Below are 17431 nucleotides of genomic sequence, written 5' to 3' on the forward strand. Positions count from 1 at the left end.
CATTTATTTTGTTTTGTTTTGTTTTTTTTTTGTTTTTTCATTAAAAATATAAAAAATAAATATAAACCTTTCGCATTTAAACTGTCCATATCTGATTCAAATATTCTACAATACTCAGAAACATATTCTTCAGGTGCAAACCATATATCATGATGAAATATAAAAAAATTGAATAATAGGTAAAACGTGAAAAAACTGAAAAGGCAGCATATAGAAAATGTAGAAAGTAAACAACAGAAAGTGAACAATACATATACACACACACACATTATATAATATATATATATCATTTAGTGCCCAATTTCCATAGCATCGGGTTGGTTGGTTTACATGAGCTGGCAAGGTAGAAGACTATATCGATCTCAAAATGCTGAACTTAATGAAGAGGACCAAGATATGTGACACATTGCCGTACTCGAAAAGACCTGCCCACCACTGAGATCCTGAAAATCAAGCTTTGGTGCTAATGCCACGTAAAAAGCACTGGTGATGGTACCACACAAAAAAGCACCCAGTGCACTCTGTAAAGTGGTTGGCATTAGAAAGGGTATCCAGCAGTAGAAACCATGCCAAAACTGACTATGGAACCTGGTGCAACCCCTGGCCTTGCCAGTTCTTGTCAAGCCAGCCAACCCATGCCAGCATGGAAAACGGGCATTAAATGATGATGATGATACACATGATGGGCTTCTTTCAATTTCTGTCTTCCAAATCCTCTTGTAAGGTATTTGTTGTCTCATAGATGTAATGGCAAGTGTCACTTGCCTAAGATGTCATGTCATGGGACTGAACCTGAAACCATGTAACCATGCGGTTAAGAAACAGTCTTACCAGACAGCCATGCTTGGGCATATTAAATTCTACTACCACTAACAAACGCCTCAATTTTCTTTTTATGTAATCTTTCTGTCCCGGCTTGAAAACTTTTGTAGTTTATCCTTCGCATTTGTCATTTTTTATGGTCTGTCTCTATTCATCACACATTCACGTGGACATCCATCTTCCACCATTTCCATCCTGAATTTTGGAGTACCTCATGCCATTGGAGTACCACTTAAGGCTGTTGCTGGATTATCACAAATTACCATTTGGATTACACTAGATGCTTTGTACCTTGATTTTATTGTTTGTTCATGTGTGTGTGTGTGTGTGTGTGTGTGTGTGTGTGTAAGGTAGGGTAGGGTAGGATAGGTATACGTTAGACTGCACTACATTTTGAAAAAATTCTTTGCTTTTTTTTTTCATATAAGGCATCCATCTTTTCTAATTTTGGAAGAACTTCTCTATGATGCCAAGTATTGTTTATATTTATAAAAGCCAGATATATTTTGTAAAAATGTATTAAAAATTGGCATATTTTATTACACAAACATAGTCATTCTTGTACACTCCAGTCATGAAAAAACAGTAAAACACATCAAATATGACTGAAATCACATCCACACACACTTTCACACACGTGCACACACACACACATGTGTGTAATAGTAAACAGCATTGCATTATGGGAAGAAATGCATCAACCCAGCCAACAAATTCCATCTGTTTCATATTAATTCAACGTCTGAAGATGTAGAATAAGCATAAAAAACAAGTTCGGTTCGGCAAGTGCACTATTTAAGGAAGCAGTTTTTGTTTTTTTTTCTTCTTTTTGGATTGTCGAACATAATCACTTTTGTTTCATTCTCTTATTAGGCACCAACAATTGTCTGCTTTCATATTTGTATTCAGCGGTCTCTGATATTTTTACTAACAGCCCCTAAATTGGCAGGGAAATAGTCTAAATGACTGTGACAGAAATACACTTTAATGCTCATATTACATTCTAACTTCTGGAAGGAAAGAACTAATTCACTAAGTCTTCATAGTTTTCAGATTTGTTGTTGCCCCAGAAGTTATTCATAACTTCTATGGATGCTCCCCCAGCATTTTTTTTTTCCCACAGATTTAAAAGTAAATTTGCAATAGCTCATCTTTCATTAATGTTCTTAACTTAGGTCTATCTCAAAGATATACTTGTTTTGTGGTTTTTTTTTTTTATAGGAGTGGCTGTGTGGTAAGTAGCTTGCTTACCAGCCACATGGTTCCGAGTTCGTTCCCACTGCGTAGCACCTTGGGCAAGTGTCTTCTACTATAGCCCCGGGCCGACCAAAGCCTTGTGAGTGGATTTGGTAGGCGGAAACTGAAAGAAGCCTGTTGTATATATATATGTATGTGTGTATATATATATATATGTATGTGTGTATGTATATATATATATGTGTGTGTGTGTGTGTGTGTGTGTTTGTCCCCCCCCCCCAACATCGCTTGACAACCGATGCTGGTGTGTTTATGTCTCCATAACTTAGCGGTTCAGCAAAAGAGACCGACAGAATAAGTACTAGGCTTCCAAAGAATAAGTCCTGGGGTCGATGTGCTCAACCAAAGGTGGTGCTCCAGCATGGCTGCAGTCAAATGACTGAAACAGGTAAAAGAGTAACCCTTCTGATACCAACTGGTCTGTGACCACCTTTAGTTCTATGATACAAATTGCATGTTTTAAAATGATCTGAATGAAAACCTAACATCAAAAATTTTGTCAGTTCATGTTCCAGACACCAGCTGTAAAGGCAGCTGTTTTACTAAATTCTTATTTTCAAAATTAATTGAAAAAACCGTAGTGTGTTTCAACAGAATTATGATAACTAAAGAATTAAAGTGATCTAAATTAAAATTTCCTATCAACATTTCGTGTCAATTTATGTTTCATCAGAAAAGAAAGATCTGGAGAGAAGGCAAAGAACAGTCCAAGAAAAGCATTTGCATGGTTACATAGTTGAAATGACCATATATCTATGTATATATTTGTATATATGTAAGTTAAAAGGATAAGGATGCATACTCCCTCTCTTTACTCTTTTACTTGTTCCAGTCATTTGACTGCGGCCATGCTGGAGCACCACCTTTAGTCGAGCAAATTGACCCCAGTACTTATTCTTTGTAAGACTAGTACTTATTCTATCGTTCCCTTTTGCCGAACCACTAAGTTACGGGGGACGTAAACACACCATCATCGGTTGTCAAGTGATGTTTGGCAGGGAGACAAACACAGACATCATCATCATCGTTTAACGTCCGCTTTCCATGCTAGCATGGGTTGGACGGTTCAACTGGGGTCTGGGAAGCCCGAAGGCTGCACCAGGCCAGTCAGATCTGGCAGTGTTTCTACAGATGGATGCCCTTCCTAACGCCAACCACTCCATGAGTGTAGAGGGTGCTTTTTATGTGCCACCGATACAGGTGCCAGACGAGGCTGGCGAACGGCCACGCTCGAATGGTGCTTTTTACGTGCCACCAGCACGGAGGCCAGTCGATGTGGTGCTGGCTACGGCCACATTCAGATGGTGCTCTTATGTGGCACTGGTACCACAACTACAAATTCCATTGCTGTTGATCGATTTCGATTGATTTGATTTTCACTTGCCTCAACAGGTCTTCACAAGTAGAGTTATGTGTCCCAAGAAGGAAGGTATGCACAGGTGGACTGACTACTTCCCAGGTAGGGGCCACAGGTTATGGCCTCACTTGTCCTGCCGGGTCTTCTCGCGCACAGCATACTTCCAAAGGTCTCGGTCTCTGGTTGTTTCCTCGGTGAGACCTAAAGAGCGAAGGTCATGCTTCACCACCTCGTCCCAGGTTTTCCTGGGTCTACCTCTTCCACAGGTTCCCTCAACCGCTAGGGTGTGGCACTTTTCAACACAACTATCTTCATCCATTCTTACCACATGTCCATACCAACGTAGACGTCTCTCTTGCACACCACATCTGATGCTTCTTAGGTCCAACTTTTCTTTCAAGGCACTTACACTCTGTCGGCTATGAACACTGACATTACACACCCATTGGAGCATACTGGCTTCATTTCTTGCAAGCTTACGCATATCCTCAGCAGTCACGGCCCATGTTTCACTGCCATGTAGCATGGCTGTTCGTACACACGCGTAATACAGTCTGCCTTTTACTCTGAGTGAGAGGCCTTTTGTCACCAGCAGAGGTAAGAGCTCTCTGTACTTTGCCCAACGACGAGCTTCTTTCAGTTTCCGTCTACCAAATCCACTCACTAGGCTTTGGTCGGCCCAAGGCTATAGTAGAAGACACTTGCCCAAAGTGCCATGCAGTGGGACTGAACCTAGAACCATGTGGTTGGTAAGCAAGCTACTTACCACACATCCACTCTTACACCTATATTGAAATAAAATACGGAAGTGCATACCTACAATCATCAATGTTAATATTATATACAAATTAGCTTGGGAAAAACTTCTCTTACATAACTTTTCGATGTCTACAGGTATTCTCCATAAGAAAGAATTTATCTGCTTAACAACTTTTCTCAGCTAATAACAGCTGTCACTTGATACTTGCTGTATCTTAACCCTTTCGAGATCAACCCACCTGAGAGTGTTCCTAGTTCAATGATTCAAACTTCCTGTTTTCAAGTAATCTAAATTAAAACCTTCCGTCAAAATATCATGTTAAATTATGTTCCAAACACCTACTAATCTATGTATACAAAGCTGAAGTTGTCTGTGTGTGGCACGTTTGGTAGCCTTCAACTAACACTATCTCCTCTGAGACCCTGCAGCGCAAGTTGACCAAAATTGAGAGTATGATAGAAGAAGGCTTGCTCTTTATTCCGTAGCAGATAAAATTCAAATTGGACCATATTAAGACCAAAAATTATTTACATCAATATGGTGCTTTTTTTCTATGAAAATCCCTATTTTTTTACGATTTTTTTACTGCTGTGTCACCATTTTTCAGTGTATTTCAACCAGAAAAAGGTTCACTTAAAGAGAATAACAAACTACATAATGCAAAAGTTTTACTTTTTAAAAATTCCAATTCTAAAGGGTCGAAACAAACCCAGTCATTTTAATAAATTTTTATTCTTTAAATTAACTGAGACAAAGGCAATGTATATTTTAAGAGAAATGTGGCAACTGAAGGGTTAAAGTGATCTTGGGATCTTCTATCAAAATTTCGTGCTAATTTATATTCAAAAACCAGTTTGTTAATGATAAAATTACTTGACTAAAGTCTTTATTATCTGTATTATTTACAAAATTAATTGAAACTAGGAGTGTATTTCAACAGAAATATGGTAACAAGAGGCTAAAGAGCCTACTCCTTTCTCTGTTTTAGGGAGTTTTCTTGCATTATATTGTACTTTATGCTCTATGGTCGTATCTAAGTATCTTGCTTCATAATTAGTCTATTAACTTACATGTCTTTTCCTCAGATTTTCCCATAGCAAATAGGGCACTTGGGTGGTACTATTGTGCAGGATATATAAGAAATTTATTTGATTTTCATTATTAATAAAAAATTTTAAAATGTCTTGTTAGTAGGCACCACTTTAACTTCAAGTTAATGAAATTGTTTAAAACCAAGAATTGATGTCACTGCTAATTTTCCTAAAATGAACAAAAAAAGAAAAAAGAATTTTGCATTGATGACCTCTGGTGCTTAGCGTGGGATCTGGCAGACCAAGATAATTAAATGTTTGCTTGTTTGCTCTCCTTTTTTTCTCAACTAATTAGCATTGTTTGAACAAATATGTATTGAAGGGGCATTGTTTTTGCATCTGGATGCCTTTCCTGTCACTAACTCTTTCCTGTTTGTCAAGTAATAAGATTTTTTTTTATTGTTTTTGTCCTTTAAAATGCCAAGCTATGATACTTTCTGTTAGCAGAGAATGATGGTGAACATCATCATATACTGCTTGAATCATAGAATGTAATCATTCAGACAGATACACATGTTCATTGCGACTGTCAAATCACAGACAAAGAAATAGTCGAACAGGCTAAATGAATGTTACACAAGAATGCTATGAATTGCTTTGAATGTGAAATGGCAGCAACATGTCTCAAATGAATGCTTTTTATGGGGACCTGCTGAAAGTTGGCTAGAAGATCAAGCAAAGATGACTGCAACTATCTGGCCACTGCGTACACCACCCTGAACTAGAAGCATCCAAATTAGTCTTCTGAAAACTACTTTATGATGATGTAAAAAGAGAAAAATTGATTGCAGACACTGACCTAGAATGTATCCAGGTCCTTGAAGTAGTAGTGATGATGGACCAAGAAATGTGGTGGGTGGACTTAATAATAATGCATATGTATATGCATGCACACACATGCACTAATTTTACTCGCAAGGTTTTGGTGAATCCGAAGCTTCGGTAGAAGACTCTTGTCCAAGATGCAGTAATATGGAACTTGGGATTATGTGGTAACAAAGTGAACTCTGTATCCACATAGTCATACCTACGCATACTCATATGAACATAGGTATATGGCTGGATGCATTCCAGATACCAGCTTTAAGTCATGTATTGGGTACTTTTTATTTTAACACAGGCACTAGAGAAATAATCAAGCCTCACTACCTGCAACTCCCCCCCCCCCATATGCTGTCTACCTTTTCACTCAAGGGAGACACATACCAAAGGTAATAAATCCTGAATATCCTTCACCCTGGTCTCTTACTGTGTTTTCAGTGCATAAAACACTACTGCTAATTAGGTCATCTAAGGAACAAAAGTGACAGATAACTTGAAGGGGGCTTCTGAGTATTTGATGGATTTAATTTTGTTTGTACTCTTACTATGACTACTCTGGTACACCTATTACATAGGAAATCTCCTTTCAATTTCTGCCTTCTTGTGATCTCACAACACCTTTTGTGACTCCATAGTTTAAGCTGAGTACACTGTATGGAATTTTCTACTGACTTCTTTTCAGCATGCTGAGCATAGCTATTTCCTTGATGATAGCTTTTTTTTCTTGCATACTAAAACTTTAGCCTTTGTTGTGTTTACTTTGAAACCTCTAAATTCTGAGTTTTATTTCCAGGTTTGGAATTTGTTCTCTGCCAAATTTTCTATAAATTCTTCTATAAGAATTAGATCATTGTCATACATGGCTTTCCACAGACAACCTGTCTTAAACTACTCTGTTATATGGTCTCTAAGACAATAATAAACTGGAGAATACTTAGAATTTAGTTCTGATGAATCCTTCCTTACATATATGCTAAATCCATTGCCAAACTCATTGTTGACTTTCTTAACTGACTCACACTGTTGTATGTGGCTTGTAAGGGCTGTCACAAGCCATTCATCTATATTTAGTTTCCTTAGAGACTGCCATTTTACTGATTGACAGGCCATCATCGTTCATTGAGTGCTAAATATAGTTGAGTGTTGCTCCCAGTTATGTATTTCCCAAAATACATCACATCTTGTGTAAGTCTTTCTGCAAAATTCTTGACTTTATTACAACAATTTGATGACGCTGTAATTGCACCCACCCCTTTCTCTCTTTCTCTTCCTTTGCTCATGTAGCAGTTGACAGTAATACTGCTTGCTATACCAGCCATTGGGTGTGTCAACCTCCTATGTTACCTCATTTACCATGCAAAGTGATTACCATGTGCCTTATTTTGCCAGATGATTTTTAAGTATCTCAACAACTGTTCCTGATGATGATGCAGCTGTCTTCTCTGTCTTTATCATTAATTGTGCTTGCAACCATACACCTGTCAACTTGAATGGCTATTCCATCTGTTGAGTCTACTTGGAGTGGACTCTCTTTCTCCCATGCATTTTATTCTTCTCTCATTCAACAGCCTCTTGTAATAGCTATTCCACTTCTCTTAATTTTCTGTGTCAGTAAAGCCAAATGTGCTGTCACCATTCCCTACACACTCCCCCCCCCATGACATCTTGATTGTCTCCAGTACACTTGCATTTATGAACCCCTCACACCTCTGATCTTCGTGTCACAGAACATTGGTAAATCTCTTAACTTTTTGCTTCCCTCTTTGCTAAGTACACTTGACATCCAGCTTCTTCTCTCCTACTTAGTTATAGTTCCCTTCAGCTCCAAACTGTTTCTTAGCTTTCAAGGCTACAGTACTATTTTACCCAAATGAGATCACCTTTGATCTCATTGGAATTTTGCCCCAGCCTGCCTATAGTGCTCAGCTGCTTGTCTTGTAAGAACCGCCCAAGTAAGACTTTTTATACTAGGGGATGCTTTTCCCATCTACTGCTGATTATGTCACACATGTAATAGAAGCCATCAACCATTTTTTGGGAAGTGAACTTTTGTGTGTATGTGTTTTTGTGAATTAGAAAAATGAGATAGTGAGTTCAATTCCTGGATTGAGCTGTGTGTTGTGTTCTTGAGCAAGACACTGTATTTCATGTTGCTCCAGTTCACTCAGCTGTAGAAATGAGTTGCAATGTCACTGGTACCAAGTTGTATCAGCTTTGCCTTTCGGAGCTTGGAGAGGGGGAGGCTGGTATGCATACCAGCCTCCTTCTCCATGAACAACCTTGCCTGGTCTTGTGCTTTGAAGTGTAATTTTCATTCATGAACAAAAGGGTTGTGTGTGTATTTAAATCAGAAACAAAATTTCCCCCAAAAATAGCAGAGAAAAAAGTTATGCAGGTGGCGTACATATTAGATAATAGTGATTAATATATATGGCATTTAATCAACATATATCGTTTAATGGGGCACAGGTGTAGATATGTGGTCCAGAACCTTGTTTCATAACCATGTGGTTCTCAATACCATCATTAAAAATATTTAGTTTAAATGTATAACTCTAGCACTTTTGAAAATAAGATATTTTGATGTATTTTGTTTTCTGAAGCCCCATGAAAGTGATAAATACTCATACAGAAAAAATTAGATATTTGGACAAGAATAAATGTCTTCTTACAAAATGGAAGCATTAACCCTATTGATACAAATCTGCCTGAGATTGCCTCTTGATCTATGATACAAACTTTTTAAAGTAATCTAAATAAAAAAGACTTTTATCAAAAAAATTTCTGTTAGTTTGTTTTAAATGTCAACTTAATAACGACTAGGTACTTTCATTAAATTCTTCAAATTTTTAAATCATTTAAAACAAAGGCATTGCATTTCAACAGAAAAGGGTTAATAGTGGTCAGCGGAGTACTGGCCAGACACTCACTATAAGGCATCCAATATTACTTGTTGATATTTGATGGTGGATCTACCAAATATTGTAATTAAATCCACAACTTTAATGTGATCAGAGCATGATAACTGCTCAGATGCATTGAATGCTAATAGGAGAGAGAATGATTAGCAACAAATTCCAAAGTCACAGATACTCTTCAGCAAATTTATTCTAGACCTCTTCATCGCATTTGGCTTTATCTTCATTGTGGTGAGGATGTGTGAAGATGTATGGTCTTGTGATGAGGGCACTGTACTCGCAAATGCAAGATCATAACTTTTGATTCTTGCACTGGACAATACATTGTGTTCTTGAGCAAAACACTTAATTTCACATTGTTCCCATCCACTCAGCTGTAAATGAGTAACTCTGCAATGGACTGGCTTCCTGTTAGGTGAACGTGTTGTGATTCTCGGTCAATTATATATGCTATAGAAAACCAGGTGACCAGCTCTATGTGTCCTTTGATTTGAGACAGCAATATAAAAGAAAAAAAATCCAGTGAGGATGTGAAGATTTGTGAAGAACTGTATCTTGTAGTTGGATACCTATGGAAGAGTCCGTTGCCAGAAACTCACTGCAAAATCGTTTTCTGAGAGAAAACTTACTTATCTTTTATGCAAGTCTTTGAGCACATGTAGTATCTATTGGGTGTATTAACTCTCTAGCATTCATATTACTCTGTCAAATGTAATACTCATTTATTCACATTGTTTTAAATCAATCCTTACAACTTCCAGATTTCAAAGATGTGATAGTTTACTTTTTAGAATAACATTGCATTCCATTTTTTTTTTCTTTTTTTTTTTTTTTCTCCGCTCTTGTCTTTGAAAAGACCTACCCGCTGACAAGCAAAATACTTTCACTTCTTTAGGTCCTGAAAATGAAGAATTACTGACATCTTTTAAAAAAAATTTTTTTTTAATGAAATTATTACAAACATCTAAAACAATTTATAAATATTTATTTGAAAGTTTTGGGAAAAGGAGACAAGAAAAATATATATATATATATAAAATAAACAAATGCATTTGTGTGTTGTGTGTATTTGTCAGTTGTTGGGTAACTATTTAGAGAAATATTCAGTACAAATGTAGAGTGCAGTAGTTTGGATAGGTTAGTTCAGATGAACACAGAAAATCCAGAGTAACAGTCCACTGGACCAATGAAATGTATGTGTTACTTCTCAAAAACTGAATGCAGAGTACAATGATGATACTCTGCAATGTCACCAAGTAACTTGCAAGACAAGATCCCTCAACTGAGATTGGTGGGTAGTTTCGAGGGAAGTAGCTTTATGCTAAGTAATGATAGGTTAGCATATGATAGAAGGAGAAAAAGAAGCAGATGTGTTGTGGTAGAGGAGACACATGACCATCTCTGTTGGAAAAAAAGGGGTAGAGAGAGAATGTAAAGATGTGTCAGAGCATACCCTCAAATTACAGGAAGAGTTATATAAGTGGGGTGGTATAGAGGATTGGATAGGGTGAGTGGGCAGGTAAGTTCAGAAGATTGCAAAGGAAACTGGGAGGTAAAGTGTAGAATGCAGTGAATAGAGAACATGGACAGAAGGAAGATAAGATTTAGGGAAGAGTGACATAAACATAACCATCATGCTTTTAGGGCCTTCTTTTTACTTAGATGGACAGGTCTTCTTAAGCACAGCGAATTGCCAAACATCTCACTCCTTTGTCCATCTCGTCTCTAGCACACTATATCTGATGCCTCTTGTACCCAATTTTTCTCTCAATGCTTTTACACTTTGTTGTACATGCACACTGACATTACACATCCAACAGAGCATGCTTACTTTATTTTTTTTTTCAAGCCTTTACTTGTACTCTGCATTTACAACCTATGTTTCACTACTATGCAACATTGCTGTTCATATACAAGTGTCTTACAATCTGCTTTTCACTCTGAGGGGAAAGCCCTTTGTTACCAACTCTCAACTTTCTCTAACCAGTTCTTACTCTAGCAACTATGTTTTCAGAGCATCCTCCACCATTGTTAATTTGGTCATCTAGGTAACAGAAACTATCTATCATCTTTAAGGATCCTCCTGGGCATTTGAAACTATTTACTGTGTATCCTTTCTGTTTATTGTTCCTGCACATATATCACATACAAAGACTACTTTCTCTGTTAACCTTTGCATGCCTTCTGTATCCATAAGCTTGCACTGGGTACACCATATGGAATTTCTACCTACACCTTTTCTACATATTGAGTAAAGCCATTTATTTGAAGGGATTAGTAATTTGTCTGCTTTTCTGCTTACTAGGACTTTGGTCTTTACTAAATTTCTTTTCTAATTCTATTATACATTCAGCTATAAAAACGGGGTCAACAGCACAGAGGAGCTCTGATAGGTACCTAGTCTTAAACTCCTCTGTTATACCGTGAAAGACTATGATACATATGAGGGGGCTAAAAACCAAACCCTGGTGGACTCCTATCAGAGACACTAAATTCATTGCTATACTCATTGCTAACTTTCACCTTATTGACACCACCCCTATATATAAAGTCAGTCATCTATCTATAATTTCAGCAATGACCATGAGATGAGAGAACAAGGGACCTTGTCAAAAGCTTTCTCCATATTGACAAATGCCAAGTACAGCAGTTTATTTTTGGCAGTTACCTCACTAAGAGGGTACCAGTATTATTACTTCTCCTTGGCACAAAACTTAACTGCATCTCATCTAGATTAACTCTCTTCCTAATTAGTTGTGCAATGATACTTTCCATAGATTTCTTGACCAGGTCCAGCAATTGATACCTCTGTAGTTATTTTTGTCTAAGGCATCTCCCTTACATTGTTAGCACTTGACTATAATGCTGCTACACCAGTTGTTGGGTATGATACTTTCCCAGACACCTATGTGGGTGACTAGTCTGTATCCCACTCTATCTGATATTTTCAACATCTCACCAATAATTCCTGGTGGACTAGGGACTTTCCCTGTTTTCATATCCTTAATTACTCTAGCTATCACACTACTATCAACTTGAACAGCTGGGCTGGGCCCTCTATTGGGTCTGCATTGAGAAGATTCTCCTCACCTAGCAGCCTTTCATAGTGGCACTTCCATGCTTCTTTCTTCACAGAATCACTAAATGCAAGTGTACCATCATCCGTCCCAGTGCATTTCTGTCCTATAACATCACAATTTTCTCTGACACTCTGTCTTGCTATCTGGAACACCTCAGGCCCCTGGTCCTCACATCACAGAACATTGGCAAACTGCTTCCTTTCTGCCTCTCTCCTAGCTAAATGTACTTGTCACCTAGCTTCCTGGTACACTTCTCTGCTACCAACATTACTTAAAAAAACATTATGTCTGTAAGTTTAATTCATATATATGTATACGTGCACACACACATATGCATACAACACATCCAAGCACATAAATCTCTTTAAAAGTATATATTTATACATATATATGAGGGTGTGTGTGTGTGTGTGTGTGTGTGTGTGTGTGTGTGTGTGTGTGTGTGTGTGTATATTCCATTTATCTTTTACTTATTTCAGTCATTGAACAGTGAGCTTGCTGGGGCACTGCCTTCAAGGGGTTAGTCTAACAAACTGCCCCCTAATATTTTCAGTTTGTTACTAATTCTATTGGACTTTTGGCCAAAGCTAGAGACACATATTAACCAACACCAGTTGTCAAATGGGTGTGAGGGGAATACACACACACACACAGAGCTTCCACATTGTTTCCATCTGCCAAATTCATCTATAAGGCATTGATCCACCAAGGCTCTAGTAAAATTCACCCAAGCTACCATGCTGTGGAACTTGACCCAAAAACATATGGTTACATAGTGAGCTTCTTAACTACACAATATATGTGAGTACACACACATACACATACACACATATAACTTCAAAGTCACTGACAACATTTTTATATAAGAATAATAAAATAGTTGTTTTTTTTTTATTATAACTGAACATAAAAACCAACTTCATATATATAAATTTTCAGGATTCCCAAGAATCATGTATATTTAAACAGTAGATGAAAAGGCTTTTTTTTTTTTCTTTTGTATAATGTAACACTTTTTTTTTCATCAATAAAGAACATGTCTGAAAAAGCTGTAGTGAACAGCAGCCCACCTGTTTCTATTGATATGTATATGTATGGGTGTGTGTATATATATGAGTTATTCTCAAAATACTGAACAGAAGTCAGATCACAGCTACCAGCCAAATTCATCAGGAAAGGTCTCTTCACCTCTTTCTTTTTTGATTTAGATAAGCTAGTTTTTCTTTAGCCTGCATGGCTGAGGTGAAACAGATAGAATAGTGAACAAGAGTGAAATAACTATGGATAAGGAGTTCCCTGTCTTTAACCAGTAGTTTCATCAATTTCATTGTGTACTACATGGAAAGAAAGATAATGGTAAAGATTGGCAGGATTAGCAATTAGAGTATTGCTCGAGGGATTGTGTGTACTCTAAGCGTATAACTATAGTCCAGAGAACTGAGCCAGAAGAATGCAGGAGTGTGTACTTGTTTTGGAAAGTTAAGATAATCCAGTATACATGGAGTTCCCTTATTCACTCCCATCATCTCTCTTTCTTAGCTGTCCTATTGGGTTTTTTTTATTATTTATCTTTTCTTTTTTGTATGTATGTTGTTTCATTTCCTCTCTTTCTTTTACTGGATTCTTCTCAAAAACCTTCACAGCTTGTAATTTGCTCTTGTAAAATTTCATCATTTGTTGCCCCTTGTGGCAAAAATATAGAAATTATTATTATTATTGTTATTATTAGTAGTATTATAATAAAGGTGGCAAGCTGGCAGAATTGTTAGTGCGCTGGGCAAAACACTTAGCAGTATTTCATCTGTCATTACAATTTGAGTTCAAATTCCACTGAAGTCGACTTTGCCTAGGGTTGATAAATTAAGTACCAGTTACACACTGAGGTTGATGTGATCAACTAGTCCCCTACCCAAAAATTTCAGGCCTTGTGCCTTTAGTAGAAATCATCATCATCATCATCATCATCATCACCGCCACCACCACCATCATCATCATCATCATCATCAAAGACAGTGAGCTGCTAGAATGGTTAGCATGCCAGACAAAATGCTTAGGACCATTTTGTCTGTCTTTATTGTTCTGTGTTCAAATTCTGCTGAACTTGATTTTGCCTTTCATCCTTTTGGGGTTGGTAAGAAGTACCAGCTGAGTGTCAGGGTTGATGTGATCAACTTGTCCCATCCCCCAAATTTCAGGCATTGTGCTTATAGAGGAAATAATTATTGTTATTGTTGTTGCTTTTCTTTTTACTTGTTTCAGTCAATAAACTGTGGCCATGCAGGAGCATCACTTTGAATTCAATTTGGATGAATCAACTGGAGCACTTATTTTTTTTAAGCTTTGCTGCTTATTCTATCAGTCTTTTTTGCTGAACCGTTAAGTTATAGGGACATAAATTCATTGACAGACACCATTACTCAAATGGTGGAGTGGAAACAAACAGAAAATTATTATCATTATTATTATTCAGGCTGTGTGATAAGTAGCTTGCTTACCAACCACATGGTTCCGGGTTCAGTCCCACTGCGTAGCACCTTGGGCAAGTGTCTTCTACTATAGCCTCAGGCCGACCAAAGCCTTGTGAGTAGATTTGGTAGACGGAAACTGAAAGAAGCCCGTCGTATATATATGTATATGTGTGTGTATGCTTGTGTGTCTGTGTTTGTCCCCCCAACATCGCTTGACAACTGATGGTGGTGTGTTTACATCCCTGTAACTTAGCAGTTCGGCAAAAAAGACTGATAGAATAAATACTAGGTTTACAAAGAATAAGTCCTGGAGTCGATTTGCTCGACTAAATGCAGTGCTCCAGCATGGCCACAGTCAAATGACTGAAACAAGTAAAAGAATAATCATCAGGACATTGAATAAAATTTGCAATCTGGGTTCAGTTCCCATCAATGTCAGTTTTACCTTTCATCCTTTGAGGGTCAAATACTGGTGTTGATGTAATCAACTCATCCCTCTCCTCAAAACTGCTAGCCTTGTGCAAAAAATTTAAACCATCATTATTGCTGTCATTGTTGTTTTGTTATTATTCTGTTATTAATTTATTTATATACAGTTAATTAGTTAAATATTTTAGCATGCATATATCAAATTACATTTTCTTTTACAGGCAATCCTCTACTTAGAAAAGGTTACATTCCTGGAGATGCTTTGTAAGTCAGAATCTTAGCTAATTCAATTTTTATTGTTTTAATATTTAATTTGCATAACTTAATCTTTATGTGTGTCTAAAACTGAGTTTCAAATCTTATGCAAGCAACTGCTGGGGAGAAATTATCATTCTCAAGTAGTGTAGGGTAATCAGATTTACAAACATGCTAATGAACCTTTAACAAATGATGAATATTTAACAGTTAAAAACTTATAGGAATATCACTGGAATAACAATATCTTTAGTACATCTTTTATAAACATCTTACATATATGCACAGGCATGGCTGTGTAGGTAAGAAGCTAATTTTGAAACTATGTTTCAGGTTCAGTCCCACTATGTAGTACCATAGATATGTATCATCTACTGTAGCCCCTGGGCCAACCAATACTTTGCGAGTGAATTGGGTATATGGGAACTGTGTAGGTCCCCTGTGTGTGTGTGATTTGATGTTTGTTTGTCCTTGTGCCATCACTTCACAAGTGTTGATTTGTTTATCTCTTCCTAACTTAGCATTTTGGTAAAAGATTCTAATAAAATAGTACCAGGCTTAAAACAAACATGACAATATGCACTTCTTCTCTTCACTGTAAACAGTAGTTCAGTAATTCTATATTTAATAGCGGCAAGCTTGCAGAATTGTTATCACGCTGAGCGAAATGCTTAGCAGTATTTCATCTGACGTTATGTTCTGGGTTCAAATTCCACCGAGATCGACTTTGCCTTTCATCCTTTCAAGGTCAATTAAATAAGTACCAGTTACGCACTGGGGTCGATGTAATTGACTTAATCCCTTTGTCTGTCCTTGTTTGTCCCCTCTCTGTTTAGCCCCCTGGGGGCAATAAAGAAATATGTATTTAAGTTTTTAACTCTTTTGTTACCATATTTCTGTTGAAATACACTGCCTTAGTTCCAGTTAACTTTTAAAATAATGAAAAATTTAGTAAAATAACTTTATCATTCTTGAAGCTGGTGTTTGGAACATAACACTATCAACACTGCTTTGTACTAAATGTGTGAAAGCAAAAAAGTTTGTTGATACTTAAAAATATTAGGGTTTGTTCATCATCATCGTTTAACGTCTGTTTTCCATGCTAACATGGGTTGGGTGGTTGTATAAAAATGACCTCTAAATTTCAAAATACTTGGGTCGAGTTTGACTAATGATCTGAATCCTATCTTTGTTGGAACTGAAGCAATCAGATAACAGAAGAGCCATATTAAAAATCACACCAAAAAAAATATTAAAATTCACTTTTTACTTATTTCTTAAGGTGTTAAAATTTTCATTGCTTGATTGCAACCACAGCTCTTTCCATGTCAAATCTAAAGGGTTTTAAATAAGAATCTTTATAATTGCCTGTCTTTTTTTTTTCTTTCTCTCAGAGAATACCAGAGATATTCTTCTCTTTGTAAAGATCTGATTCAAGCCTTCATAACTACTACTAGATACTGTGTATATAATAATAATGATTATCATCATGATGCACTAGGCCTGGAATTTTGAGAGAGGTGTTAAATCGATTTAGTCAATCCCAATATCCAATTAGTGCTTATTTATTGATCCAGGAAAGACAAAGTCAATCACAATGGAATTTGAACTTGGATTGTAAAGACTTGGAAGAAATGCCACTTAACATTTTGTCCTGTGTGCTAATGATTCTGCCAGTTTGCCAACTTAGTAATAATAATAATAATAATAATAATAATAATAATAATCCTTTCTACTAATGATACAAAGCCTGAAATTTTAGGGGATGAGATAAGTTGATAATATCAATCCAAGTGTGTAACTGGTGCTTGTTTTATTGATCCCAAAAGGATGAAAGGCAAAGTTGACGTCAGCAGAATTTGAACTCAGAATGTCAAGGCAGACAAAATGCTGCTAAGAATTTCTCCTGGCATGCTAACAATTCTGTCAGCTTGCCACGGTTTCAAATTTTGCTACAAGGGCAGCAATTTTTGTGGGTGGAGATGAGTTGATTACATCGACCTCGGGTATTCAACTGGTACTTTATTTTATTGACCCACCCCCCTTCCAAAGGATGAAAAGCAAAGTTGACCATTTTGGAATTTGAACACTGAATGTAAAGACGGACGAAATGCCACCGAGCATTTTGCCCGGTATTGCTAACAATTCTGCCAGCTTACCGCCTTAATAATA

General features: G+C 37.0%; 1 protein-coding gene across 4 annotated transcripts in view; it reads left to right on the top strand.

The window, feature by feature from the left end:
• LOC115222632 (protein sprouty homolog 2-like) overlaps positions 1-17431 on the top strand; it is a 165324-nt gene that overhangs the window by 83377 nt on the left and 64516 nt on the right. For all 4 annotated transcript variants that reach the window (XM_036511545.1, XM_036511546.1, XM_029792945.2 and 1 more), the window contains exon 3: positions 15226-15268. The gene's annotated coding sequence lies outside the window, so the exon portion shown is untranslated. The remainder of the gene's footprint in view (positions 1-15225; positions 15269-17431) is intronic.

The sequence above is a fragment of the Octopus sinensis genome, linkage group LG20 (assembly GCF_006345805.1).
Source record: "Octopus sinensis linkage group LG20, ASM634580v1, whole genome shotgun sequence".
Lineage (NCBI taxonomy): Eukaryota > Metazoa > Mollusca > Cephalopoda > Octopoda > Octopodidae > Octopus > Octopus sinensis.